Source organism: Symphalangus syndactylus, chromosome 9 (assembly GCF_028878055.3).
Source record: "Symphalangus syndactylus isolate Jambi chromosome 9, NHGRI_mSymSyn1-v2.1_pri, whole genome shotgun sequence".
NCBI classification, from domain to species: Eukaryota; Metazoa; Chordata; class Mammalia; order Primates; family Hylobatidae; genus Symphalangus; species Symphalangus syndactylus.
This window is the reverse complement of record NC_072431.2, coordinates 137,989,409-138,016,603: the sequence shown is the minus strand read 5'-3', so window position 1 is coordinate 138,016,603 and position 27,195 is coordinate 137,989,409. Positions and strand designations below refer to the sequence as shown.

General features: G+C 40.0%; 1 long non-coding RNA gene across 2 annotated transcripts in view; it reads right to left on the bottom strand.

Moving 5' to 3' along the window:
- Positions 1–312: 312 nt before the first annotated feature.
- LOC134731473 (uncharacterized) overlaps positions 313–27,195 on the bottom strand; it is a 39,715-nt gene continuing 12,832 nt past the window's right edge. The window contains exons 1-5 of one of the 2 annotated variants that reach the window (XR_010113780.1): positions 26,575–26,738; positions 22,086–23,043; positions 20,676–20,777; positions 1,178–1,367; positions 313–607 (exon numbers count right to left, since the gene is read on the bottom strand). This is a non-coding gene — a long non-coding RNA (uncharacterized lncRNA). Of the gene's footprint in view, positions 608–1,177; positions 1,368–20,675; positions 20,778–22,085; positions 23,044–26,574; positions 26,739–27,195 lie in introns of those variants that run through there. The other variant, XR_010113779.1, reaches the window with a different exon arrangement.

Genomic DNA, 27,195 nt, shown 5'->3' with positions numbered 1-27,195 from the left:
GAACCAAACAAAACAATGAAGTATGGATTGACAATATAGAAAATTCCCTGTGTTCTGGATATTAAAGCTTTTCAACCAAATAACTGAGTCACAGATACTTTAAAAACACAGAGTCTGGATAATTGATAAAGATGTTATATTTTACTTGAGTGGGATTTCCCAAAGAAAATTGGGAAAGCGGCTCCCCTGAAAGCCCAGTGGGCTCCCACTAGCTTCCTCCCTGCCCTGACACTTTCAGATAGGCCTCTCGCTTCTGAAAGTCAGGCATTAACAAGGCTTTTGGTCCCCCACTGTAGAGACCCATACAAAGGAAAGGGGCAGACCATAAAGTTCTGTCATTTCTATTTCTTGGGAGCTGGCTCCAGGGTTCTTTCTGATTCCACAGTGTTGGAGGAAGGTGTTTCATTTAGTTTCCAAACCACAGGGAACTGGAACTATGGGGAAGTTTTTGATCCTGTGGTTTATCAGTCGTATCATTCTCTTTTCTGGGCTCACTGTTCCATGATGCAAGAGCTGCTGTCTATGTTCAGGAAGCTGGTCTTTTCTGTTATTCGCTTGACTAAAATATCAAGTAAGTTGTGGAATCCCTCAGTCTTGGAATGGATTCCTTTAATGAAACCAAAAAAAAAAGTACATCGGGTTTGAAGGAAAGGAATTATTCTGTTTAGTGAAGGAAAACCCAGTGATTTCTAAAATCGCTGAGATCTAGATGGAGAGTGCTCAGTGTAGAGGGGATTCTCATCTGATTTAGACTCTCCTCCCTCTGTTTTCCCTGGGAGCCCCCCATATTGAACCTTCTGCTGCCACCACGTTCAACTCCAGGGGTACATGTGCCCCATTTTCTAAGTTCTAGTTTAGTTTCCCTCAAAAGCAGAGCCTGGGGCAAGAACTTGAGTGCAGTTAGTTTATTTGGAGGCAATCCCAGAAAACATACATGAGGGATTAGGAAGTGAGATACAGAAGGGAGAAAAGCCAATAAAGGATGTGTTAATGAGCAAGTTACTGCTGCAGTTACATTGGTCTCCGTCCTACTGGATATCCTCTAGAAAACTGTGAAATATACCTCCAAATTCACTCACAAGTCAAAAGAGGCTGGGGCATTTTCCCAGTGACTCTCATCCCCGTGGACCCAGAGCTAGCCTGGAGGAATTAAATTCCCTGGCCATCCAGATTGTACCTCGTTGTGTGGAGCAAGCTTCTTTGATGTCACTAGAAGACCCCATCAGAGAAGAAGGGAGCAGTAGGTATCTGTACTGGGAAGCTGCGATGGAATGCCAGACACCATCCTCTCTGGTAGCAGGTACAGTCAGATAAGGCTAGCAGATGAGGTGGAGCATCCATGGTGACTGATGTAAGACCCCAGGAGCCTACATGAAGGCGAAAAAAAATTCCTGCTTTTCTTGCTTTCCATTAGTCCAGATGAAAGAGGCTACTATTTAAAAACTCCTCCAAATTGTTAAGATGGAATAAGAAATAAAGGAAATAAAAACACACAAAGAAACATAGTAGACCAGGTCCTGAAATACAAGTTGCTGGTCCCCAGTAACTGCACTGTCTTCAAGGAGATTACCAAACTGCCTACTTCCCTCTAAGCACCTGTCTATCTCCCCATGGTGAACACATTCTAGCTTTTGCCACACAGGATGACAGATTCTTGTCACTTTTATTGTCAAGGTCAAATGGACCACTGAGCCTCCTTCCTTGGCTGGTTTTCTTGTATGAGAATAACTTGTGCATATTTTTCATATAACAGCTTATAATAATTGGTCACCAAAACCATGGTCTCTAGAGCTAGATATCTCAGTTGGAATTTCGGCTTTTTACGTGTTGTGCAAATTTGGGCAAGTTACTTAACTGCTCTGTGCCTCAGTTTCTTCACTTGTAAACCAGAGATCATGAAAGAATCCAGTCATTAAAACTGTAAGGGTTTAATGAGTTAGTATAGAAAAAATGCCTGGTACATAAACACACTATATAAATATTGAGTGTTCTTCTTTTTATTATTATTAGGCTATAGTTTACACATAGGCAATATCTCCCCTTTCAGCTTAATGTAATGAAGTGGGCATCCATTTCAGAGCCACTCTATAATGCCATAACTACTCAACAGCCACAACCTGCAATAAGAATCAGGGCATACACAGTAATAAGGTCTTTCTAATGGTGAGAACATTACTAGGCTGGAGTGAGTTGCTAGGATTTTCTTTCTTTCTTTAATGTGTGTGAATTTAGCCAAGTCTAGGAGAATCTTTTCTAGCCTTTCCTAACACCCTTAAACTGGAAGATAGATTTGCCAATCCTGGACTGGAACTGCTTGCCACAGGCAGAAATTGCCATCTTTAAACATGTTTGTCTCCTCTGTGGCTTCAGGTAGGCCAAACTAGGACTTTTCCTTAATGCTTCCCAAAGAAAGTACTATGATCAAGATGGCGGACTACCCAGCCCAGCACTCTCCTCCTACACAAGAAAGGAACAGAGCAGCAAATAGACAACTATACGTTGAATAGACTGTCTAAGGAATTCTTGCTGGAATTTAGGAAGAAAGTGACGAAAATCCTCTGAGGCACAGAAACTTGGGATGGCAGCATAGAGGGGGAAGCAAAGCACCCAGCTGGGATTGACTTAGAGCCAAGAGGGATTCACCATTGTTAGGAAAAGGTAAACAGGAGATTCTCAACAGTCCACATTGCCACTACAGATGCCCACAATACTAGCCACAAGAGAGCCCCGCAGCGCTCTTAGGGTCCTAAGCCCAGTAGAGGGAACTGCATGGAATCCATGTGACTGTACTCTTCCGGAAGAGAAAATTTATACTGCGTGCTCCCCGCTCCCTAGGATCCAGGGTGCTGCACCATGGTGCAATTTTGAGAGAGAGGTCACCAGCAGAGTACATCCTGCCCTGGAGCTGAATAACCCCTGTATCTTTACATCCCTAGGGTGTCACTGACACCTCACCCAGAGGGCTGCAGCAAGATAACACCAGCTGAACACAGCAGTGCAGCCATGACACAGCATCTGAGCTCACACAGGGCCCTACACACCAGACACAGGCCATCCAGCAGAGCAGCAGGCTGCACTTAGGGCAAAGGGAGCCAACACAGGCACTCCTCAGAGCCTAAAACCTGCCCACCTGCAACTTTGCCCCCTCCAGCAGCAGAGCTGCTGCACATGCACACGTGCCACTCAAGGGCCTGAGGCTAGCCTGCTTGAGGCCCACTGCTGCTGCTGGCAACCCCATTCCTCCAGTGGCAGAGCCACTACCTGTACACGCACCCCATCCCAATACTAGCTGCTCAGTTTCTCCACCCCAGCAAAGCTGCACCACAGCTTCCACGAACAACTGCAGCCTAAGCCGTTGAGGCACTCACAGATACGAGTGACATTTATTACAGCCAAAAAAATCATATAGAGAATACACTACTGTACCCACTCAGAACCAAAGCCAAAGCACTCTACCCAACCAACACTATAGGACACATCTACAGGAAAAAGTCTCCCTATAAAACTATCTCATACAATTGAAAGAAGCAACTGTCTCACCAGATGCACATATATTAACATAGGAACAGCAGAAACAAGAAAAAGCAAGAAAATATGACACTTCTAAAAACACAATAATTCTCCAATAGCAGATCCTCCAAAAAAGGAAATCTATGAAATGCCTAAAAAGGGATCCAAGATAATGATCTTTTTTTATTTTTATTATTATACTTTAAGTTCTAGGGTACATGTGCACAACGTGCAGGTTTATTACATATGTATACACGTGCCATGTTGTTGTGCTGCACCCATTAACTCGTCATTTACATTAGGTATATCTCCTAATGCTATCCCTCCCTCCTCCCTCCACCCCACAACAGGCCCCAGTGTGTGATGTTCCCCTTCCTGTGTCCAAGTGTTCTCATTGTTCAATTCCCACCTATGAGTGAGAACAAACTGAGCTACAAGAGAACACAGACAATTCAACAAAATCAGAAAAAAAATTCATGATCTGAATAAGAAATTCAACACAGAAATAGATAAATATCATTTTTAAAAATGAAACAGAAATCTTGAAACCAAAGAATACATATATGTATACACACACACACACACACATATGTCAGAGAACTTCAACAATAGATTAGATCAAGCAGAAGAAAGAATTTCTGAACTTTAAAACTGGTGTTTTGGAAAAAAACCAGTCAGACCAAAAAATAATAGTAATAATAAAAAGAAAAAAGATTTTAAAAGAATGAAGAAGGCCTATGGAATGCCATTAAGCGAACCAATGTTCACACAATGGGAATTTCAGAAAGAGAAGGAATAGAAAAAGGCATAGATAACTTATTTAATAAAATAATAGCTGAAAATTTTCCAAGTCTTGGAAGAGATACAGATATCCGGATATAGAAAGCTCAAAGATTCCCCAAAAACCACAATCCTCTCCAAGACACATTATAATCAAACTGTTAAAAAATAAAAAGGACCGAGCACAGTGGCTCATGCCTGTAATTCCAGCACTTTGGGAGGCCGAGGCAGTTGGATCACCTGAGGTCAGGAGTTCAAGACCAGCCTGACCAACATGATGAAACCCTGTCTCTACTAAAAAATACAAAAATCAGCCAGGCATGGTAGCATGTGCCTGTAATCCCAGCTACTCGGGAGGCTGAGACAAGAGAATTGCTTGAAGCCAGGCGGCGGAGGTTGCAGTGAGCCAAGATCACACCATTGCACTCCAGCCTGGGCGGCAAAATGAGACTGTGTTTCAAAGAAAAAAAAAAAAAAAAAGATAAAAAGAGAATTTTGAAAACCACAAGAGAAAAGCATCAAGTGACATATAAGGAAATCCCCCTCACACTAACAGCAGAGTTCTCAGAAGAAACATTACAGTCCAGGAAATAATGGGATGATAAAGAGCCGAAAGAAGTAAAGTACCAGACAAGAATACTAGACCCAGTAAAGCTATCCTTCAGAAATCAAGGAGAAATAAATCTTTTTTAGTGAAACAAAAACTGAGGGAATTCATCACCATCAGACTAGCTGTATAAGAAATGCTTAAGGGATTCCTACATCTAGAAATGAAGGAATAATATCTACCTTCATGAAAAAACACAAAAGTATAAAACTCACTGGTAGAGCAGATGTACAAATACAAAAGAGAAAGGAATCAAATATTATTACTACTAAAGATCACCAAACTGCAAAGATAAACAGTAAGAGAGGAAAAAAGAAACAAAGGATATATAAGACAACCAGAAAACACTTAACAAAAAGACAGGAGTAAATCCTCACATATCAATAACAACCTTGATTGTAAATCATTTAAATTCAGAATTAAAAGATACAGACTGACTAAATGGATAAAAAAACAAGACCAAACTGTATTCTGCCTCCAAAAACTCACTTTACTTGTAAAAACACATATAGACTAAAAGTGAAGGGATGGAAAAAGATATTCTATACAAATGGAAACCACAAGGAAACAGGAATAGCTATACTTACATCAGATAAAATAGACCTTTAGTCAAAAAACGACAAAAAGAGACAAGGTTATTATGTAATGATAAATGTATCAATTCATCAAGAGGATATAACAATTGTAAATATACATGTACCCAATACCAGAAAGTCCAGATATATAAAACAAATATTATTAAAGCTAAAGAGAAAGATAGACCCTAGTACAATAGTAGTTGAGAACTTCAATATCCCACTTTCAGGATTGGACCAATAATCTAGATAGAAAATCAACAAACATTGGACTGAAACCGCACTATAGAACAGATGAACCTAACAGAATATTTTGTCCAACAGCTGCAGAACACACATTCTTCTCACCAGGACATGGAACGTTCTCAAAGCAAAACCATATGTTAGGCAACAAATTAAATCTCAACAAATTTTTAAAAATCAAAGCAATATCCATTCAAACTAAGCTTCATAAGTGAGGGAGAAATAAAATCCTTTACAGACAAGCAAATGCTGAGCGATTTTGTCACCACCAGGCCTGCCTTACAAGAGGTCCTGAAGGAAGCACTAAACATGGAAAGAACAACTGGTACCAGCCACTGCAAAAACATGCCAAGTGGTAAAGACCATCGATGCTATGAAGAAATTGCATTAATTAATGGGCAAAATAAGCAGCTATCATCAGGATTACAGGATCAAATTCAAACATAACAATCTTAACCTTAAATATAAATGGGCTAAATACCCCAATTAAAAGACACAGTCTGGCAAAACGGATACAGAGTCAAGATGCATAGGTGTGCTGTATTCAGGAGACCCACCTCACATGCAAAGATGCACACAGGCTCAAAACAAAGGGGTGGAGGAAGCTCTACCAAGCAGATGGAAAGCAAAAAAAAGCAGGGGTTGCAGTCCTAGTCTGTGATAAAACAGACTTTAAAACAACAAAGATCAAAAGAGACAAGGCCACTACATAATGGTAAAGGTTTCAATTCAACAAGAACAGCTAGCTATCCTAAATATATATGCACCTAATACAGGAGCACCAAGATTCACAAAGCAAGTCCTTAGAGACATACAAAGAGAATTAGACTTCTAAACAATAATAATGGGAGACTTTAACACCCTACTGTCAATATTAGACAGATCAATGAGACAGCAGGTTAACAAGGATATCCAGCACTTGAACCCAGCTCTGGACCAAGCGAAACTAATAGACATCTACAGAACTCTCCACCCCAAATCAATAGAATATACATTCTTCTCAGTACTACACCACACTTACTTATTCTAAAATTGACCACATAATTGGTAGTAAAACACTCATCATCAAATGTAAAAGAACAGAAATTATAACAAACTGTCTCTCAGACCACAGCACAATCAAATCAGAACTCAGGATTAAGAAACTATTCAAAACCACACAACTACGTGAAAACTGAACAACCTGCTTCTGAATGACTACTGGTAAATAATGAAATGAAGGCAGAAAGAAAGATGTTCTTTGAAACCAATGAGAACAAAGACACAATGTACCAGAATCTCTAGGACTTGGCTAAAGCAATGTGTAGAGGGAAATTTACAGCACTAAATGCCCACAAGAGAAAGCAGGAAAGATCTAAAATTGACACCCTAACATCACAATTAAAAGAACTAGAGAAGCAAGAGCAAACACATTCAAAAGCTAGCAGAAGGCAAGAAATAACTAAGATCAGAGCAGAACTGAAGGACATAGAGACACAAAAAACCTTAAAGAAACAATGAATCCAGGATCTGGTTTTTTGAAAAGATCAGCAAAATAGATAGACCACTAGCAAGACTAATAACGAAGAAAAGAGAGAAGAATCAAATTAGATGTAATAAAAAATGATAAACGGTATATCACCACCAATCCCACAGAAATACAAACTACCATCAGAGAATACTATAAACACCTCTACACAAATAAACTAGAAAATCTAGAAGAAATGGATAAATTCCTCGACACATACACCCTCCCAAGGCTAAACCAGGAAGAAGTTGAATCTCTGAATAGACCAATAACAGGTTCTGAAATTGAGGAGGTAATTAATATCCTACCAATCAAAAAAAGTCCAGGACCAGAAGGATTCATAGCCGAATTCTACTAGAGGTAAAAAGAGGAGCTGGTACCATTCCTTCTGAAACTATTTCAGTCAATAGAAAAAGAAGGAATCCTCCCTAACTCATTTTATGAGGCCAGCATCATCCTGATACCAAAGCCTGGTAGAGACACAACAAAAAAAGAGAATTTTAGACCAATATCCCTGATGAACATTGATGCGAAAATCCTCAATAAAATACTGGCAAACCAAATTCAGTAGCGCATCTAAAAGATTATCCACCACGATCAAGTTGGTTTCATCCCTGGGATGCAAGGCTGATTCAACATACACAAATCAATAAACGTAATCCAGCATATAAACAGAACCAAAGACAAAAACCACACTATTATGTCAATAGATGCAAAAAAGGCCTTCAACAAAATTCAACAATCCTTCATGCTAAAAACTCTCAATAAACTACGTATTGATGGAACATGTCTCAAAATAAGAGCGATTTATGACAAACCCTCAGCCAATATCATACTGAATGGGCAAAAATAGGAAGCCTTCCCTTTGAAAACAGGCACAAGACAAGGATACCCTCTCCCACCACTTCTTTTTTTTTTTTTTTTATTTTTTATTATACTTTAGGGTTTTAGGGTACATGTGCACAATGTGCAGGTTTGTTACATATGTATCCATGTGCCATGTTGATTTCCTGTACCCATTAACTCGTCATTTAGCATTAGGTGTATCTCCTAATGCTGTCCCTCCCCCCTCCCCCCACCCCACAACAGTCCCCAGAGTGTGATGTTCCCCTTCCTGTGTCCATGAGTTCTCATTGTTCAATTCCCACCTATGAGTGAGAACATGAGGTGTTTGGTTTTTTGTCCTTGCGATAGTTTACTGAGAATGATGTTTTCCAGTTTCATCCATGTCCCTACAGAGGACATGAACTCATCATTTTTTGTGGCTGCATAGTATTCCATGGTGTATATGTGCCACATTTTCTTAATCCAGTCTATCATTGTTGGACATTTGGGTTGGTTCCAACTCTTTGCTATTGTGAATAGTGCCGCAATAAACATACGTGTGCATGTGTCTTTATAGCAGCATGATTTATAGTCCTTTGGGTATATACCCAGTAATGGGATGACTGGGTCAAATGGTATTTCTAGTTCGAGATCCCTGAGGAATCGCCACACTGACGTCCACAATGGTTGAACTAGTTTACAGTCCCACCAACAGTGTAAAAGTGTTCCTATTTCTCCACATCCTCTCCAGCACCTGTTGTTTCCTGATTTTTTAATGATGGCCATTCTAACTGGTGTGAGATGGTATCTCACTGTGGTTTTGATTTGCATTTCTCTGATGGCCAGTGATGAGGAGCATTTCTTCATGTGTTTTTTGGCTGCATAAATGTCTTCTTTTGAGAAGTGTCTGTTCATGTACTCTGCCCACTTTTTGATGGGGTTGTTTTTTTCTTGTAAATTTGTTTGAGTTCATTGTAGATTCTGGATATTAGCCCTTTGTCAGATGAGTATGTTGCAAAAATTTTCTCCCATTCTGTAGGTTGCCTGTTCACTCTGATGATAGTTTCTTTTGCTGTGCAGAAGCTCTTTAGTTTAATGAGATCCCATTTGTCGATTTTGGCTTTTGTTGCCATTGCTTTTGGTGTTTTAGACATGAAGTCCTTGCCCATGCCTATGTCCTGAATGGTATTGCCTAGGTTTTCTTGCAGGATTTTAATGGTTTTAGGTCTAACATATAAGTCTTTAATCCATCTTGAATTAATTTTTGTATAAGGTGTAAGGAAGGGATCCAGTTGCAGCTTTCTACATATGGCTAGCCAGTTTTCCCAGCACCATTTATTAAATAGGGAATCCTTTCCCCATTTCTTGTTTTTGTCAGGTTTGTCAAAGATCAGATAGTTGTAGCTATGCGGCATCATTTCTGAGGGCTCTGTTCTGTTCCATTGATCTATGTCTCTGTTGTGGTACCAGTACCATGCTGTTTTGGTTACTGTAGCCTTGTAGTACAGTTTAAAGTCAGGTAGCGTGATGCCTCCAGCTTTGTTCTTTTGGCTTAGGATTGACTTGGCGATACGGGCTCTTTTTTGGTTCCATATGAACTTTAAAGTAGTTTTTTCCAATTCTGTGAAGAAAGTCATTGGTAGCTTGATGGGGATGGCATTGAATCTATAAATTACCTTGGGCAGTATGGCCATTTTCACGATATTGATTCTTCCAACCCATGAGCATGGAATGTTCTTCCATTTGTTTGTATCCTCTTTTATTTCATTGAGCAGTGGTTTGTAGTTCTCCTTGAAGAGGTCTTTCACATTCCTTGTAAGTTGGATTCCTAGGTATTTTATTCTCTTTGAAGCAATTGTGAATGGGAGTTCACTCATGATTTGGCTCTCTGTTTGTCTGTGATTGGTGTACAAGAATGCTTGTGATTTTTGTACATTAATTTTGTATCCTGAGACTTTGCTGAAGTTGCTAATCAGCTTAAGGAGATTTTGGGCTGAGACAATGGGGTTTTCTAGATATACAATCATGTCATCTGCAAACAGGGACAATTTGACTTCCTCTTTTCCTAATTGAATACCCTTTATTTCCTTCTCCTGCCTGATTGCTCTGGCCAGAACTTCCAGCACTATGTTGAATAGGAGCGGTGAGAGAGGGCATCCCTGTCTTGTGCCAGTTTTCAGAGGGAATGCTTCCAGTTTTTGCCCATTCAGTATGGTATTGGCTGTGGGTTTGTCATAGATAGCTGTTATTATTTTGAGATATGTCCCATCAATACCTAATTTATTGAGAGTTTTTAGCATGAAGGTTGTTGAATTTTGTCAAAGGCCTTTTCTGCATCTATTGAGATAATCATGTGGTTTTTGTCTTTGGTTCTGTTTATATGCTGGGTTACATTTATTGATTTGCGTATGTTGAACCAGCCTTGCATCCCAGGGATGAAGCCCACTTGATCATGGTGGATAAGGTTTTTGATGTGCTGCTGGATTCGGTTTGCCAGTATTTTATTGAGGATTTTTGCATCAATGTTCATCAAGGATATTGGTCTGAAATTCTCTTTTTTGGTTAAGTCTCTGCCAGGTTTTGGTATCAGGACGATGCTGGCTTCATAAAATGTGTTAGGGAGGATTCCCTCTTTTTCTATCGATTGGAATAGTTTCAGAAGGAATGGTACCAGTTCCTCCTTGTACCTCTGGTAGAATTCAGCTGTGAGTCCATCAGGTCCTGGACTCTTTTTGGTTGGTAAGTTATTGATTATTGCCACAAGTTCAGAACCTGTTATTGGTCTATTCAGAGATTCAACTTCTTCCTGGTTTAGTCTTGGGAGGGTGTATTTGTCGAGGAATTTATCCATTTCTTCTAGATTTTCTAGTTTATTTGCATAGAGGTGTTTGTAGTATTCTCTGATGGTAGATTGTATTTCTGTGGGATCGGTGGTGATATCCCCTTTTTCGTTTTTTATTGCATCTATTTGATTCTTCTCTCTTTTCTTCTTTATTAGTCTTGCTAGCGGTCCATCAATTTTGTTGATCTTTTCAAAAAACCAGCTCCTGGATTCATTAATTTTTTGAAGGGTTTTTTGTGTCTCTATTTCCTTCAGTTCTGCTCTGATTTTAGTTATTTCTAGCCTTCTGCTAGCTTTTGAATGTGTTTGCTCTTGCTTTTCTAGTTCTTTTAATTGTGATGTTAGGGTATCAATTTTGGATCTTTCCTGCTGTCTCTTGTGGGCATTTAGTGCTATAAATTTCCCTCTACACACTGCTTTGAACGTGTCCCAGAGATTCTGGTATGTTGTGTCTTTGTTCTCGTTGGTTTCAAAGAACATCTTTATTTCTGCCTTCATTTCATTATGTACCCAATAGTCATTCAGGAGCAGGTTGTCCAGTTTCCATGTAGTTGAGCGGTTTTGAGTGAGTTTCTTAATCCTGAGTTCTAGTTTGATTGCACTGTGGTCTGAGAGACAGTTTGTTATAATTTCTGTTCTTTTACATTTGCTGAGGAGAGCTTTACTTCCAACTATGTGGTCAATTTTGGAATAGGTGTGGTGTGGTGCTGAAAAAAATGTATATTCTGTTGACTTGGGGTGGAGAGTTCTGTAGATGTCTATTAGGTCCACTTTATGTAGAGCTGAGTTCAATTCCTGGATATCCTTGTTAACTTTCTGTCTCGTTGATCTGTCTAATGCTGACAGTGGGGTGTTAAAATCTCCCATTATTATTGTGTGGGAGTTTAAGTCCCTTTGTAGGTCACTGAGGACTTGCTTTATGAATCTGGGTGTTCCTGTGTTGGGTGCATATATATTTAGGATAGTTAGCTCTTCTTGTTGAATTGATCCCTTTACCATTATGTAATGGCCTTCTTTGTCTCTTTTGATCTTTGTTGGTTTAAAGTCTATTTTATCAGAGACTAGGATTGCAACCCCTGCCTTTTTTTGATTTCCAGTTGCTTGATAGATCTTCCTCCATCCCTTTATTTTGAGTCTATGTGTGTCTCTGCACGTGAGATGGGTTTCCTGAATACAGCACACTGATGGGTCCTGACTCCTTATCCAGTTTGCCAGTCTGTGTCTTTTGATTGGAGCATTTAGCCCATTTACATTTAACGTGAATATTGTTATGTGTGAATCTGATCCTGTCATTATGATGTTAGTTGGTTATTTTGCCCGTTAGTTGCTATAGTTTCTTCCTAGCCTCGATGGTCTTTACAATTTGGCATGTTTTTGCAGTGGCTGGTACCGGTTGTTCCTTTCCATGTTTAGTGCTTCCTTCAGGAGCTCTTTTAGGGCAGGCCTGGTGGTAACAAAATCACTCAGCGTTTGCTTGTCTGTAAAGTATTTTATTTCTCCTTCACTTATGAAGCTTAGTTTGGCGGGATAGGAGATTCTGGGTTGAAAATTCTTTTCTTTAAGAATGGTGAATATCGGCCCCCACTCTCTTCTGGCTTGTAGAGTTTCTGCTGAGAGATCAGCTGTTAGTCTGATGGGCTTCCCTTTGTGGGTAACCCGACCTTTCTCTCTGGCTGCCCTTAACATTTTTTCCTTCATTTCAACTTTGGTGAATCTGACAATTATGTGTCTTGGAGTTGCCCTTCTCGAGGAGTATCTTTGTGGCGTTCTCTGTATTTCCTGAATCTGAATGCTGGCCTGCCTTGCTAGATTGGGGAAGTTCTCCTGGATAATATCTTGCAGAGGGTTTTGCAACTTGGTTCCATTCTCCCCATCATTTTCAGGTACACCAATCAGACGTAGGTTTGGTCTTTTCACATAGTCCCAAATTTCTTGGAGGCTTTGTTCATTTCTTTTTATTCTTTTTTCTCTAAACTTCCCTTCTCTCTTTATTTCATTCATTTCATCTTCCATCAGCGATACCCTTTCTTCCAGTTGATCGCATCTGCTACTGAGGCTTCTGCAATCTTCGCGTAGTTCTCAAAACTTGGCTTTCAGCTCCATCAGCTCCTTGAAGCCCTTCTCTCCATTGGTTATTCTAGTTATCCATTCTTCTAATTTTTTTTCAAAGTTTTTAACTTCTTTGCTATTGTTTTGAATTTCCTCTCGTAGCTCAGAGTAGTTTGATCGTCTGAAGCCTTCTTCTCTCAACTCATCAAAGTCATCCTCCATCCAGCTTTGTTCCGTTGCTGGTGAGCAACTGCGTTCTTTTGGAGGACGAGAGGTGCTCTGTTTTTTAGAGTTTCCAGTTTTTGTGCTCTGTTTTTTCCCCATCTTTGTGGTTTTATCTACTTTTTGTCTTTGATGATGGTGATGTACAGATGGGTTTCTGGTGTGGATGTCCTTTCTGTTTGTTAGTTTTCCTTCTACCAGACAGGACCCTCAACTGCAGGTCTGTTGGAGTTTACTAGAGGTCCACACCAGACCCTGTTTGGCTGGGTGTCAGCAGCGGTGGCTGCAGAGCAGCGGATTTTCGTGAGATCACAAATTCAGCTGTCTGATAGTTCCTCTGAAAGTTTTGTCTCAGAGGAGTACCCGGTTGAATGAGGTGCCAGTCTGTCCCTACTGGGGGGGTGCCTCCCAGTTAGGCTGCTCAGGGGTGAGGGACCCACTTTAGGAGGCAGTCTGTCCGTTCTCAGATCTCCAGCTGCATGCTGGGGGAACCACTACTCTCTTCAAAGCTGTCAGTCAGACAGGGACATTTAAGTCTGTGGAGGTTCTTGCTGAGTTTTTGTTTGTCTGTGCCCTGCCCCCAGAGGTGGAGCCTACAGAGGCAGGCAGGCCTCCTTGAGCTGTGGTGGGCTCCACCCAGTTCGAGCTTCCTGGCTGCTTTGTTTATCTAAGCAAGCCTGGGCAATGGCGGGTGCCCCTCCCCCACCCTCGCTACCGCCTTGCAGCTTGATCTCAGACTGCTGTGCTAGCAATCAGCGAGACTCTGTGGGCATAGAACCCTCCGAGCCAGGTGCGGGACACAATCTCCTAGTGTGCCGTTTTCCAGGCCCCTTGGAAAAGCGCAGTATTAAGATGGGACTGACCCGATATTCCAGGTGCCGTCTGTTTCCCCTTTCTTTGACTAGGAAAGGGAACTCCCTGACCCCTTGCGCTTCCCGAGTGAGGCAATGCCTCGCCCTGCTTCGGCTCACGCACAGTGCGCTTCACCGACTGTCCTGAACCCACTGTTAGGCACTCCCTAGTGAGATGAAACCGGTACCTCAAGCAGAATTGCATAAATCACCCGTCTTCTGTGTCGCTGGGGCTGGGAGCTGGAGACGGGCGCTGTTCCTATTCGGCCATCTTGGCTCCACCCCCCCCCCACCGCTTCTATTTACCATAGTGTTGGAAGTTCTGGCTAGCGCAATCAGGCAAGAGAAAGAAAGAAAGGATATCCAACTGGGAAAAGAGGAAGTCAAATTGTCTCTGTTTGCAGATGACATGGTTGTATATTTAGAAAACGTCATCGTGTCAGCCCAAAATCTCCTTAAGCTGATAAACAACTTCAGCAAAGTCTCAGGATACAAAATCAATGTACAAAAATCACAAGCATTCCTATACACCAATAATAGACAAACAGCCAAATCATGAGTGAGCTCCCATTCACAATTACTACAAAGAGAATAAAAGGAATCCACCTTACAAGGGATGTGAAGGACCTCTTCAAGGAGAACTACAAACCACTGCTCAATGAAATAAAAGAGGACGCAAACAAATGGAAGAGCATTCTATGCTCATAGATAAGGAAGAATCAATATCATGAAAATGGGCATACTGCCCAAGGTAATTTATAGATTCAATGCTATCCCCATCAAGCTACCAATGATTTTCTTCACAGAATTAGAAAAAACTACTTTAAAGTTCATATGGAACCAAAAAAGAGCCTGCAAAGCCAAGACTATACTAGGCAAAAAGAAGAAAGCTGTAGGCATTATGCTACCTGACTTCAAACTATACTACAAGGCTACAGTAATCAAAATAGCATGGTACTAGTACCAAAAGAGATATAGACCAATGGAACAGAACAGAGCCCTCAGAAATAATGCCGCATATCTACAACTATCTGATCTTTGACAAACCTGACAAAAACAAGAAATGGGGAAAGGATTCCTTATTTAATAAATGGTTCTGGGAAAACTGGCTAGCCATATGGAGAAAGCTGAAACTGGATCCCTTCCTTACACTGTATACAAAAATTAACTCAAGATGGATAAAAGACTTAAATGTAAGACCTAACACCCTAAAAACCCTGGAAGAAAACCTAGGCAATACCATTCAGGTCATGGGCATGGGCAAGGACTTCATGACTAAAACACCAAAAGCAAAAAAGCAATGGCAACAAAAGCCAAAACTGACAAATGGGATCTAATTAAACTAAAGAGCTTCTGCACAGCAAATGAAACTATCATCAGAGTGAACAGGCAACCTACAGAATGGGAGAAGATCTTTGCAATCTACCCATCTGACAAAGGGCTAATATCCAGAATCTACAAAGAACTTAAACAAATTGACAAGAAATAAAACAGCCTGATCAAAAAGTAGGCAAAGGATATGAACTGACGCTTTTCAAAAGAAGACATTTATGCAGCCAACAGACATATTGAAAAATGCTCGTCATCACTGGTCATTAGAGAAATGCAAATCAAAACCACAATGAGCTACATCTCACACCAGTTAGAATGGCGGTCATTAAAAATTCAGGAAACAACAGATGCTGGTGAGGATGTGGAGAAATAGGAACGCTTTTACACTATTGGTGGAGTGTAAATTAATTCAACCATTCTGGAAGACAGTGTGGCGATTCCTCAAGGATCTAGAACTAGAAATACCATTTGACCCAGTGATCCCATTACTGGGTATATACTCAAGGATTATAAATCATGCTACTATAAAGACACATGCACATGTATGTTTATTGTGGCACTCTTCACGATAGCAAAAACTTTGAACCAACCCAAATGTCCATCAATTTGGATATCAATTGATGGACATTATCAATTTTGGATAAAGAAAATGTGGCACATATACACCATGGAATACTATGCAGCCCTAAAAAAGGATGAGTTCATGTTCTTTGCAGGGGCATGGATGAAGCTGGAAAACATCATTCTCAGCAAACTATCACAAGGACAGAAAACCAAACACGTCATGTTCTCACTCATAGGTAGGAGTTGAATGATGAGAACACACAGACACAGGGTGGGGAACATCACACGCTGGGGCCTGTCAGGGGGTGGGGGGCTAGGGGAAGGATAGCAGTAGGAGAAATACCTAATGCAAATGATGAGTCGATGGGTGCAGCAAACCACCATGGCACATGTATGTCTATGTAACAAACCTGCACGTTGTGCACATGCACCCTAGAACTTAAAGTATAATTAAAAAAGCAAAATTGAAAAAAAATGCATACATTTTCAAAAATATGCATAGAAAAATATTTGAAAGGATGTATACCAGACTTTTTAAAGTGGTCATTTCTTGATGACATGATTCTATGACATTTTTTCTTTTTGTTTACCTATTTTTTTAAACTTTGCACTATAAACTCTTGTTAATCTTTGCCAACAAGAAAAAAAGTAACTTTAATAACATCTATAATATGAATGATATGACTTCTAGAATCATTAAGCTTGAGAACTGGTATGCAGAAAAGAGTTAACATAGCAGGTCTGACTACCATCCTTCAAAAGACCTGCTTAAAAGATGCCCCTTAGCTGGCATTTGCAAACTTAGATTTCAGAAGGGTTCCTACCACTCTAACTGACAAGAATGGCTCACTGTACCTAAATAATACGGTTTATGCTGAATATTTGCTTTCCTTCTGGGAGTTTGGAATTTCAGTGCACACTAGGCAGAAAATGTCTATGTAGCCACCCCCCATAATAACCTAGGTTTTAAGTCACTAATGATCTCCAGTAACACAAAATTTCACTTGTGTTACAATTTGTTACAATAAGTACACCCTGTGTGACTCCACTGGGAGAGGACTCTTAGAAGTCTGTACCTATTTTCATGGGACTTCACCCCATCATGCACTTTTCCGTTTGCTGATTTTGCTTTGTATGCATTCACTGTAATAAATACTGCTATGAGTATGGCCATTAAAAAAATCAAAGCAATATCAAGTATCGTTTCAGACCAAAATGGAATAAAACTAGAAGTCAATAACAAGAGTAACTTTGGAAACTGTACATAAAAATTAAATAACATGCTCTTGAACAACCAGTGGGTCGATTAAATACATTAAGAAAGAAAATGATTTCTTGAATCAACTAAAAGTAAAATTACAGCATAGCAAAATCTATGGGATATAGCAAAAGCAGTACTAACAGAGAATTTTATAGAAATAATTGCCTACGTCAAAAACTATACAGATTTAAAATAAACAACCTAACAATATATCTCAAGGAACTAGAAAAGTAAGAACAAACCAAACCCAAAATTAGTAGAAGAAAAAAATAATAAAGATTAGAGCAAAACTAAAGAAAATACAGACTGAAAAAATATGCAAAAGATGAATAAAATGAAGAGTTATTTTTTGAAAGAGAAATAAAATCAATAAACCATTAACTAGATTAAGAAAAAAAGAAAGAAAATCTAAATAAAATCAGAAACAGAAAAGGAGACATCACAACTGATTTCACAGAGATGTAAAGGATCATTAGAGGCAATATGCTAACAAATTGAAAAGCCTAGAGGAAATGGATAAATTCCTGAACACATATAACCCACCAACACTGAACCCAGAAGAAATAGAAAAGGGAAACAGACCAATCATGAGTAACAAGACTGAATCGGTAACAAAAAGTCTCCCAAAAAAGAAAAGCCCAGGCCCAGATGGCTTCACTGCTAAATACTACCAAACATTTAAAGAAAAACTAACATTTACATCCATGTAGTATGGGAAATTAAAAAGAAAAACTAACACCAATTCTTCTCAAACTGTTCTAATAAAGTTGAGAGGGGTAATTTTTCCTAACTTATCCTATGAGGCCAGCATAATCCTGATACCAAAACCAGACAAGCACACAGCAACAACGAAAAAAGAAAACTCTAATGAACATCGATGAAAAAATTCAAAGCAAAATACTAGCAAACTAAGTCTAACAGGACATTTGAAAGATTATACACATGATCAAGTGGGGTTTATCCCAGGGATGCAATGATGGTTCAACATACACAAATCAATAAATGTGATACATCACATCAAGAGAATGAAGGACAAAAAACATATAATCATCTCAATAGATGCAGAAAAGGCATTTGATAAAATTATACATTTCCTCATGATGAAAACTCTCAAAAACTTAGGTATAAAAAACATACCTCAACAAAATAAAGACCATATAAAACAGCTAACGTTATACTGAATGAGGAAAATAAAGTTTTCCTCGAAGAACTGGAACAAGACAAGAATGTCCACTTCTACCACTCGTATTCAACATAGTACTGGATGTCCTAGCCAGAGAAATGAAGCAAGAGAAAGGGCATTCACATTGGAAAAGAGTAGGTCGAAGTGTACCTCTCTGTAGATGACATAATCTTGTATATGGAAAACCCTAAAGGCCTCACCAAAACACTCTTAGAACTGAAAGAGGAATTCAGTAAAATTTCAAAATACAAAAATCGGTAGCATTTTTATATACCAATAACTAGCTGAAAATGGAACAAAAAAATGAAAATGGAACAAAAAAAACTACAAAAGAATAAAATATCTCGTGTTCATTAATAGGAAGAATTGATATTATGAAATGACCGTACTGCCCAAAGTAATCTACAGATTTAATGAGATCTCTTTCAAAGTACCAACGACATTCTTCACAGAAATAGGAAAAACAATCCTGAAATTCATATTGAACCACAAAAGACTCCAAATAGCCAAACCTGAGCATAAAGAAAAAGTTGAAAGTATTATACTACTAGATTTCAAAATATTCTACAAAGCTAAAATAACCAAAACACATGGTACTGGCATGAAAACAGACACATAGACTGATGGAACAGAATAGAAAAGCCAGAAAGAAATTTATATATTTATAGCCAACTGATTGATAAAGGCACTGTGAACACACACTGGGGAATGGCAGGCTTTTCAATAAGTGGTGCTGAGAAAACTGGATATCCACGTGCAGAAGAGTGAGACTATACCCTTATTTATCACCATAACAGAAATTAACTAAAAATGGATTTAAAGACTTAAATGTAAGGCCCAAAACAATAAAATTACTAGAAGAAAATATGGGAGAAATGCTTCATGACGTTGGTCTGGGCAAAGATTTTATAGGTACAACTTCAAAAACACAGGCAAAAAACCAAAAATAGACAAATTGGATTATATCACACTAAAAAACCTGAAGCACAGCAAAGGAAACAGCAGACTGAGAGACAACCTGTAGAATGGGAGAAAATATTTGCAAGCTATTAATCTGATGAGGGATTAATATCCAGAATATTAAAGGAACTCAAACAGTTCAATAGCGAGAAAAATAATCTGATTTAAAATGGGCAAAGAATCTGAATAAACATTTCTCAGATGAAAATATCTCTCAAATGGCCAAAAAGTATGTTAAAAATGCTCAACATCACTAATCAGGGAAATGTGAATCAAAACCACAATGAGATACCATCTCAACCCAGTTAGAATGGCTATCATTTAAAAAGATGAAAAAATAATAAATTCTGGCAAGGATGCAGAGAAAGGAGAACTCACACACTGTTGGTAGCAATGCAAATTAGTACAGCTATTATGGTCAATAGTATGGAGGTTCCTGAAAAAAAAACTAAAGATAGAACTATCATATGATCCAGCAATCCCACTACTAGGTACTTAGCCAAAGAAAAGGAAATCGACGTACCAAAGAGCTATCTGTCCCCCTCGATATTTATTGAAGCACTATTCACAGTAGCCAAGCTATGGAATCAACCTGGGTGTCCAAAAACAGATGAATGGTTAAGTAAAACGTGGCCTATACACACAGTGGAATACTATTCAGCCATTAAAAAAGAATAAAATCCTGTCATTTGTGGCAACATAAATGAGTCTGTAGGACATTATGTTAAGTGTAGTAAATCAGGCACAGAAAGATAAATACTGCATTTTCTCACTCATATGAGGGAGCTAAAAAAGTTGAGCTCATAGAAGTAGAGAGTATAATTGTGATTATTAGGGGCTGGAAAGAGGAGGGAGGAGAAGAGGGTAAGAAGTGTTTGGTTAATGAATACAAAATTGCAGCTAGATAGGAGGAATATGTTCTAGTGCTCTATAGTACTGTAGAGTGACTATAGTCTATAGTTAACAACGATTTATTGTATATTTTCACATAGCTGGAATAGAGGATTTTGAATGTTCCCAACACAAAAAAAGATAAATGTTCGAGGTGATGCATATGCTAATTGTTCTGATTTTATCATTAAACGTTGTATATATATGTATTGAAATATCACTCAGTATGCCATAAATATGTATAATTATGACGTCAATTTTTTTAAAAAAAGACTGCTATGAAGCAATTATTAGGCTGGGCATGGTAACTGAAACCGGTAATCCCAGTACTTTGGGAGGCCAAGTTGGGCAGATCATCTGACGTCAGGAGGTCAAGACCAGCCTGGCCAACATGGTAAAAACCCATTTCTACTAAAAATACAAAAAAATAGCCCGGCGGATGGTAGCACATGCCTGTAACCCCAGCTACTCACTCAGGAGACTGATACTGGAGAATCGCTTGAACTTGGGAGGCGGAAGTTACGGTGAGCCGAGATTGCACCACTGGACTCCAGCCTGGGCGACAGAGTGAGACTCTGTCTCAAAAAATAAAAAATAAAAATTAAGAAATTATTATACATTTGTCTGATTAAACTATATCTTTTTTCATTCTGTCCATTTTTTGAAAGTTTATAAACATCTGCATTAGAAAAAGATAACGGAAACCAACTTCATCAGTTGGGCTACTTGCTGTAGCAAAAGTCTGAATGGTCCAGTTTCTGAATGGCTAAAGAAAACCATCTATTTATGTGTTCCTTGCTATGGATAAATGGATATTTAACTTATCTGTAGCCAAGAAGCCATCCTATATCATCCTTTCTCCCTAGACATATTTCTGGAAAACTACCACAATGGCGTGAAATTGCAAGGAGTTGCTTCAGGTTCACAGTGAGAGCTCAAAACTTGAGTCATTCTACGTAGGTGCCACTGGTATGGAAGATGCTGTAAGAATAGGGCACCTTGAACTTGCATTGGCGTAAGTCTTGCTTCCTCTCTCCTACCTCCCCTTAATTACAAAACACAAATCACTTCATCTCCTCTGGTACAGAACAAATTGACCTCTACTCCCCCCTGGTGGATCATTACAGTATGCTGGTCGAGTCACTTCTGAAATCGCCACATGGGCCCTTAAGACTTAATAAATCAAGGGCCACCTCTCGTGAGCCTTACATGTTCTAGTGCAACATACTAATTATTTAGAGCTGAAAAGTAATCTGCCCCCATATTGTGCTAGTATTTTTTGGCTTGTGTCTTCCAAGTTGTTCCCTTATTATTCAAATGTTGCATTCTTTATTGTGATTGCCTGGTTACTTGTCTATCTCCCCAAATAGACCATAAACCACAGAAACACAATAATGTGAAGTGATTTTCTTGAGGCCACATAATCAGGAGAGAATCCCAATATAGAAATCAGGTTTCTCTATTCATGAGCCATTGTGCTGTTCATTCACAGCAATATTCTGTGTTCTGAAATCTCTTTCTCAGAAGAAGCATTGAGATGGCAACACACCAGGGCTCAGAAAACAGATCCTGCTGTCAGCTCAGTCACTCATCTCGCCAAGCCCCTAATGTTTCTCATCTGAACAACGATGGTAGTTTCTTCAGACCATTGCTAAGGTTCAGTATGACTTCGAATATCTAGGATTCACCTGGAAAGAATTGCCATTCATCTGCAGTTGTAAGACGTTGAGAGAGAGAGAGAAAAGAGAAAGAGGGAGCATTCATCTATTAATTAAACAAATATGTCTTCATTTAACAATTATTCAGCATCTGCAACATGCCATAGTGGATGCCACATATACTGGTGAACAAAAAACACAGTGACCTTGACCCTGAGAACTTACGTCTTGATCCTTGTGGGGTTACTGTCCAACGCCTCTCATTGATGATCCCAGATAAACAGATTGACAGGCCTTTGATCAGCATGCTGTTTTGAAGAATTCTCTCATGGATATGTGTTTGTGTGATGGGCTGGGAGAGAATGCTAGTGAAAACTGCCACACTTAAAATTAGCATATCTCAAATTCTTGAATCAAACAAAAACAAATAAACAGCAGCAACAAAACAGATTGGGTATGTCCAGCACAGGTGTCTCCTGCCTGTAAATGTGCAGTTTCCCTAAATCAAGCCGTGGTTGCTCTCTGCTGCCAAGATGCCAACGGGAGTGCCCAATTAGTGCCAATTTGTTTCTTGTAATACGGACACCTGTCACCAAAGAGCTTGATAAAAATAACCATCTCAGTCACTGCAGATCCAAACTGGGCTCTAACTAATCACCCAGAGGTAAATAGGAAGACTTCAAATCCCACTGCAAATTCTCCAAGGGACCCAGTCCCTCTGACTGTGAACAAATTTATGCTGCATTTCTGACTGATGGCAAGACACCAACTGGCAATTGATATTTTTTTTTCTTTAAATGCAGGTTATCAGCCTTTCCTCCCAGTCAGCTACAGGCTTCCCCCTGGCAGTTCAAGACTCATAGTGATAATAGATTATCTTTACTTTTAATAGCAAACCACCTTCCACTGAGATGGAATGAATGCAGGAGAAGGAGAACAGATTTCACCAAGAAGTCCTTTAACTCTCTTCAGGAAACATCTCTAGTTCAAGCATTTAAAAAAAAATAATAACCTTTAAAAACTAACCAGGTTTCCGCTGTGTGGTTGAGCCAGCCAGGAGGGTTGTGCTGGTTACATCTGAATTAGCGCTGCTTGACAATCACTTTCAAACTCTGTTCTACTTCATGCCAGCAGTTTAACTCCCTGGGTGTGCAATCATATGGGGCAGATGCCTCCGAAGGAGCTATCGGACCCAGATTAAGAACATATAATATACAATAAGCAAATGAGAAGGCAAGACATTTTTACAAAATCACCCGGTCAGGAAAATCAGCACGTCCCGCTCTTCAATAGTGAGCCCATCTAGCCTGCTGCTTTATGGGGAGCACAAATGCCTGGAATCTAAATCTGCCACAGGACGGGTTTCTTTGCCTCCTCACGATGCTGTGAGCTGAATGGTAGATTGCATCACCTCCATTGTAAGGCAGCTCTCATTATGAGAAACCAAACATAGAGCCTGGCTCCTAACTGGAGTATTAATAATGAAAATGGATTATGTGCATCCTGTTTGCTAAGCAATTATCCCAAGGCAGGGATTGAGTCCAGATTTTTTGCCTCACTGCCTGAGTGGCAGAATGTGAATAGATAGACAGGTATTTGCATACAGTGTCTCTGACCTGGAGAAAATGTCAGGAGCTTTATAGACTGCAGTGAGAGCTGCAGATGCATATTCTTTTCAAACATGGCTGGGTTTTGCAGTCTATTCTTGGAAAAGGCAAAGAAAGGGGGAAAGAGTTGGATTTGCTGTTACTGTTTAAAGATATCCTCCTGAGTCAAGGTGAGATTATTTTATTTTGCCCACCTTAAGTTTTTCATTAACTGGAAGTGACTTCAGCTCCTACCTTCTCAAGGAAATGAAATGAGTTTTATTTAGTTGAATGCGAGGAATACTTTCCCTGGATGTTTAATAGACCTGGGTCTGATCTGCTTAACCTAGGCACATTTTAATGAAAGGAGGCATTTCTCTAATGCTTCAGATGTACATTTTCTTCTTCTCCTCTCTCGCTTGCTGTGATCCTGCAAGGTGGCAACTGACTTCCTCTCTCTGATGCTCATGCTCTATTTCGGGGCTGTATTTCCAGGGTAAAATGAAACCTACATAGGTGTATGCAGTACTTTAGAATCCTTCAGAGTAAGCACTGCCAGAGCTGTGTCACCTCCAATCTCTGCTCACCACCCTCCTCCTTTGTCTTGCACTCATATGTTAAGTTGCGGGATGGAGAGATGGTAGTGGAAGTTCACACGGACAAGGCTTATTTTCACAGGACCACAGAGAGTAGTCCTACAAGATGCAGGCAGGTAGCAGGGGCAGCACACCCCTATTCCCATGGCAGAGGTCACTCAAACCCTAACACAGATTTTACACTCAGTTAAAATTGCCTGGGGAATGGATAAACAACTGTAATACATCCATGTGGTAGAATACTACTCAGTGATAAAAAGGAACAAATTACTTATATATACAACACCATGAAAAAATTATCTAATTCGTTATTCTATGTGAAAGAAGTCAGACTCAAAAGACTACATAGTGTATGATTCCAAACTGGAAAAGTAAAACTATAGGGACCAAAAACAGATGAACGGTTTCTAAATATATTGAACATAACAAATTCCTAGAGTGTTTAAAAAAAAAAAATTCCTGGAACCCTACCCAGGTTGACCAAAGCTGAACTTCTAGAGGAATGGCCTGGGAATGTGTATATTTTAAAAGTTTCTCAGATGATTCTTATGATCAAATAAGGAAAGTAAAAAGAAAGAAAACTGTGGTGTCAGACCTCAGCACTGGCCTTTAGGGCTGGTCAACACATCTAAAATGTGATCCTTCTATCAGAGTCTTTCCCTTTAGGAATCATTCATTCATTGATTCCATCTGAGAACTATTTATTGAGCAACTATTCTAATACTACAGCCTGAAAACAGGACAAACAAATACACAGGATAAGTTCAATCACTGCTAGGTGATGTGAAGGAACTGCAACAGGGCTAGGTACCACTTCAATAGAACAGTCAGGAAGGATGCAGTTCTTATTGATTTCTGGCTCTAACCTCATGCTGGTTTCCCATGGGGAGTGTAGTTGGAATGCCACAAACATGTTCTTATCCCAGCATTGCCAAAAACATCTGCCTCAGACTAGCCTCAGCGTCTGCAAACATGAAGGGAAAGACCTAGACGTTGATCCCCAAGGTCCTCTTCTAGGCCTGACATTGTATGTTTCTGGAGTTTATTATTGTAATCAAATAAAACTAATCTGATACATATTTAATGATATACATAATTGTTATTATGCTGCATGATAATTAGCTATCAATGGTAAGCAGTTCACAGAAATGACTGTAATTAGTATTTCTTATACACAGTCAACCCAAGTTTGGGGTTTTTCTCTCGTCTCAATTTCTCATTCTGTAATTAGCATCAGAGTTCTCTGTTCTTTTACACTATGTATCATTCCAGGATAATCCATGCCCTTCTCTCACACACACCCACTTAGGGATATTGATGCTTGAAAACATCAAGGCCCAGGATATTCTCTTCTGAAGCTAACCAATCCTGAGAGTGCTGTGTTACTGCATTCCCTGCTACCTCCAGGAGACCTTTCAGATACTGCTTTCTTGGCCAGGTGCAGTGGCTCATGCCTGTAATCCCAGAACTTTGGGAGGCCGAGGGGGGCGGATCACTTGAGGTCAGGAGCTCCAGACCAGCCTGGCCAACATGATAAAACCCCATCTCTATCAAAAAAAATACAAAAATTAGCCGGGTGTGGTGGTGTGTGCCTGTATAGTCCCAGCTACTTGGAACGCTGAGGTGGGAGAATCACTTGAACCCTGGGGGTGGAGGTTGCAGTGAGTGGAGATTGCACCACTGCCCTCCAGCCTGGGCAACAGAGCAAGACCCTGCCTCAAAAAAAAAAAAAACAGATATTTCCTTCTCTCATCTTCTTCCTCTGCTGTCTCGGATGCAGCAAGGACCTAAAGGAACTGCAAAGAGTTTAGACAATCAGAATTTTTCCATGAAGGAATGGGAGATCCAACAGGGGAGACAATACATGAGGATGGACCCGATATCTTTGTTTCGGACATGCTGGCAGCAGAAGGGAAGGTGTGTTAGTTTCCAGGGCTTCCACGACAAAACACCACAGATGAGGTGGCTTCAACAACAGAAACTTATTTTCTTACAATTCTGGAGGCAAAATGTCTGAGATCAAGATGTCAGCAGGTTTGATTTTCTCTGAGGCTTCTGTCCTGGGCTTGCAGATGGCCGTCTTCTCACTGTGTCCTCACATGGTCTTCCGCTATGCACACATGTCTGGTGTGTGTGTCTCTCTCTAGGTTGAAATTTTCTCATCTTGTATGGATACCAGTCATATACGATTAGGGCCCACCTCAAAGCCCTCATTTTAACTTAATAATCTGTTTGAAGACCTCATCTCCAAATATGCTCACCTTCTATAAGGTACTGGAGATCAGGACTGCAACATGTGAATTGGGACAGGAACGTAATGCAGCCCCTAACAGAAGGGAAACTGGGAGGAAGAGCTAACTCTCCAAATACACAAAATCCAGTCTCTCTCCAGGTCTAACAACTTCCAGAGCTTCCTTTCTGAGACTCCTTAACACCAAAGCCATGCCTCTAGCTAATGACTAGCATCTAGCCACCTTGAACAAAATCTCCCTTTCCACAAGCAAGAATGAAAGTCTTAAAAGATGTAAATACCTGGGAAAGTGAGCCTCTGGGTGAGAAATAATTTCTGGCAACTTGTCAGTGCTCTTTCCTGTTGTGATAACGGGAGGGCGGGAGGCTGAGGGTGAGCTTTGGGAACTTTGTGGTTGCCGGGCAGTCCCCATTGGTCTTCTATGCTGGCCAGCTGGTGGTTGGGTGGAAAGGATCGTGGTCAGCTGAGTGAGCCAGCGTGCGTTGGGCCCCAGTGAGCTTGCAGACTGTTGCTTCCGCTGCACTCTCTGTTCTTGCCCCCCACCCCCATCCTCCCTGCCTTCTGAGAGCCAAACTATGATTCTAATAGTGAGATCTGAAAACAGAAACTCCAGAATGGTAGAAACTTGCTAGCAAAGCTTTAGTAATAACAGCAGCAATGGGGAAAAGCCCCAAAACCTCTTAAGATAGTTTTCTGAGGGCAAAGAGCAGCAGCGTGGACTCTTAACAGGCCACATGTCTTTCTCTCATTCTGCCTAGCCCCTCACATAGCGGGAGAGGCATAATAGCACTTGGTCAGGAGTAAAAATAGAAATAGACGCAAAGAAAAGCAGACCCAGGGACAGAATGGAAAAACTACGAATATATAATTCTGGAAAAGAATTTTACTTTAACTTGGTGTTT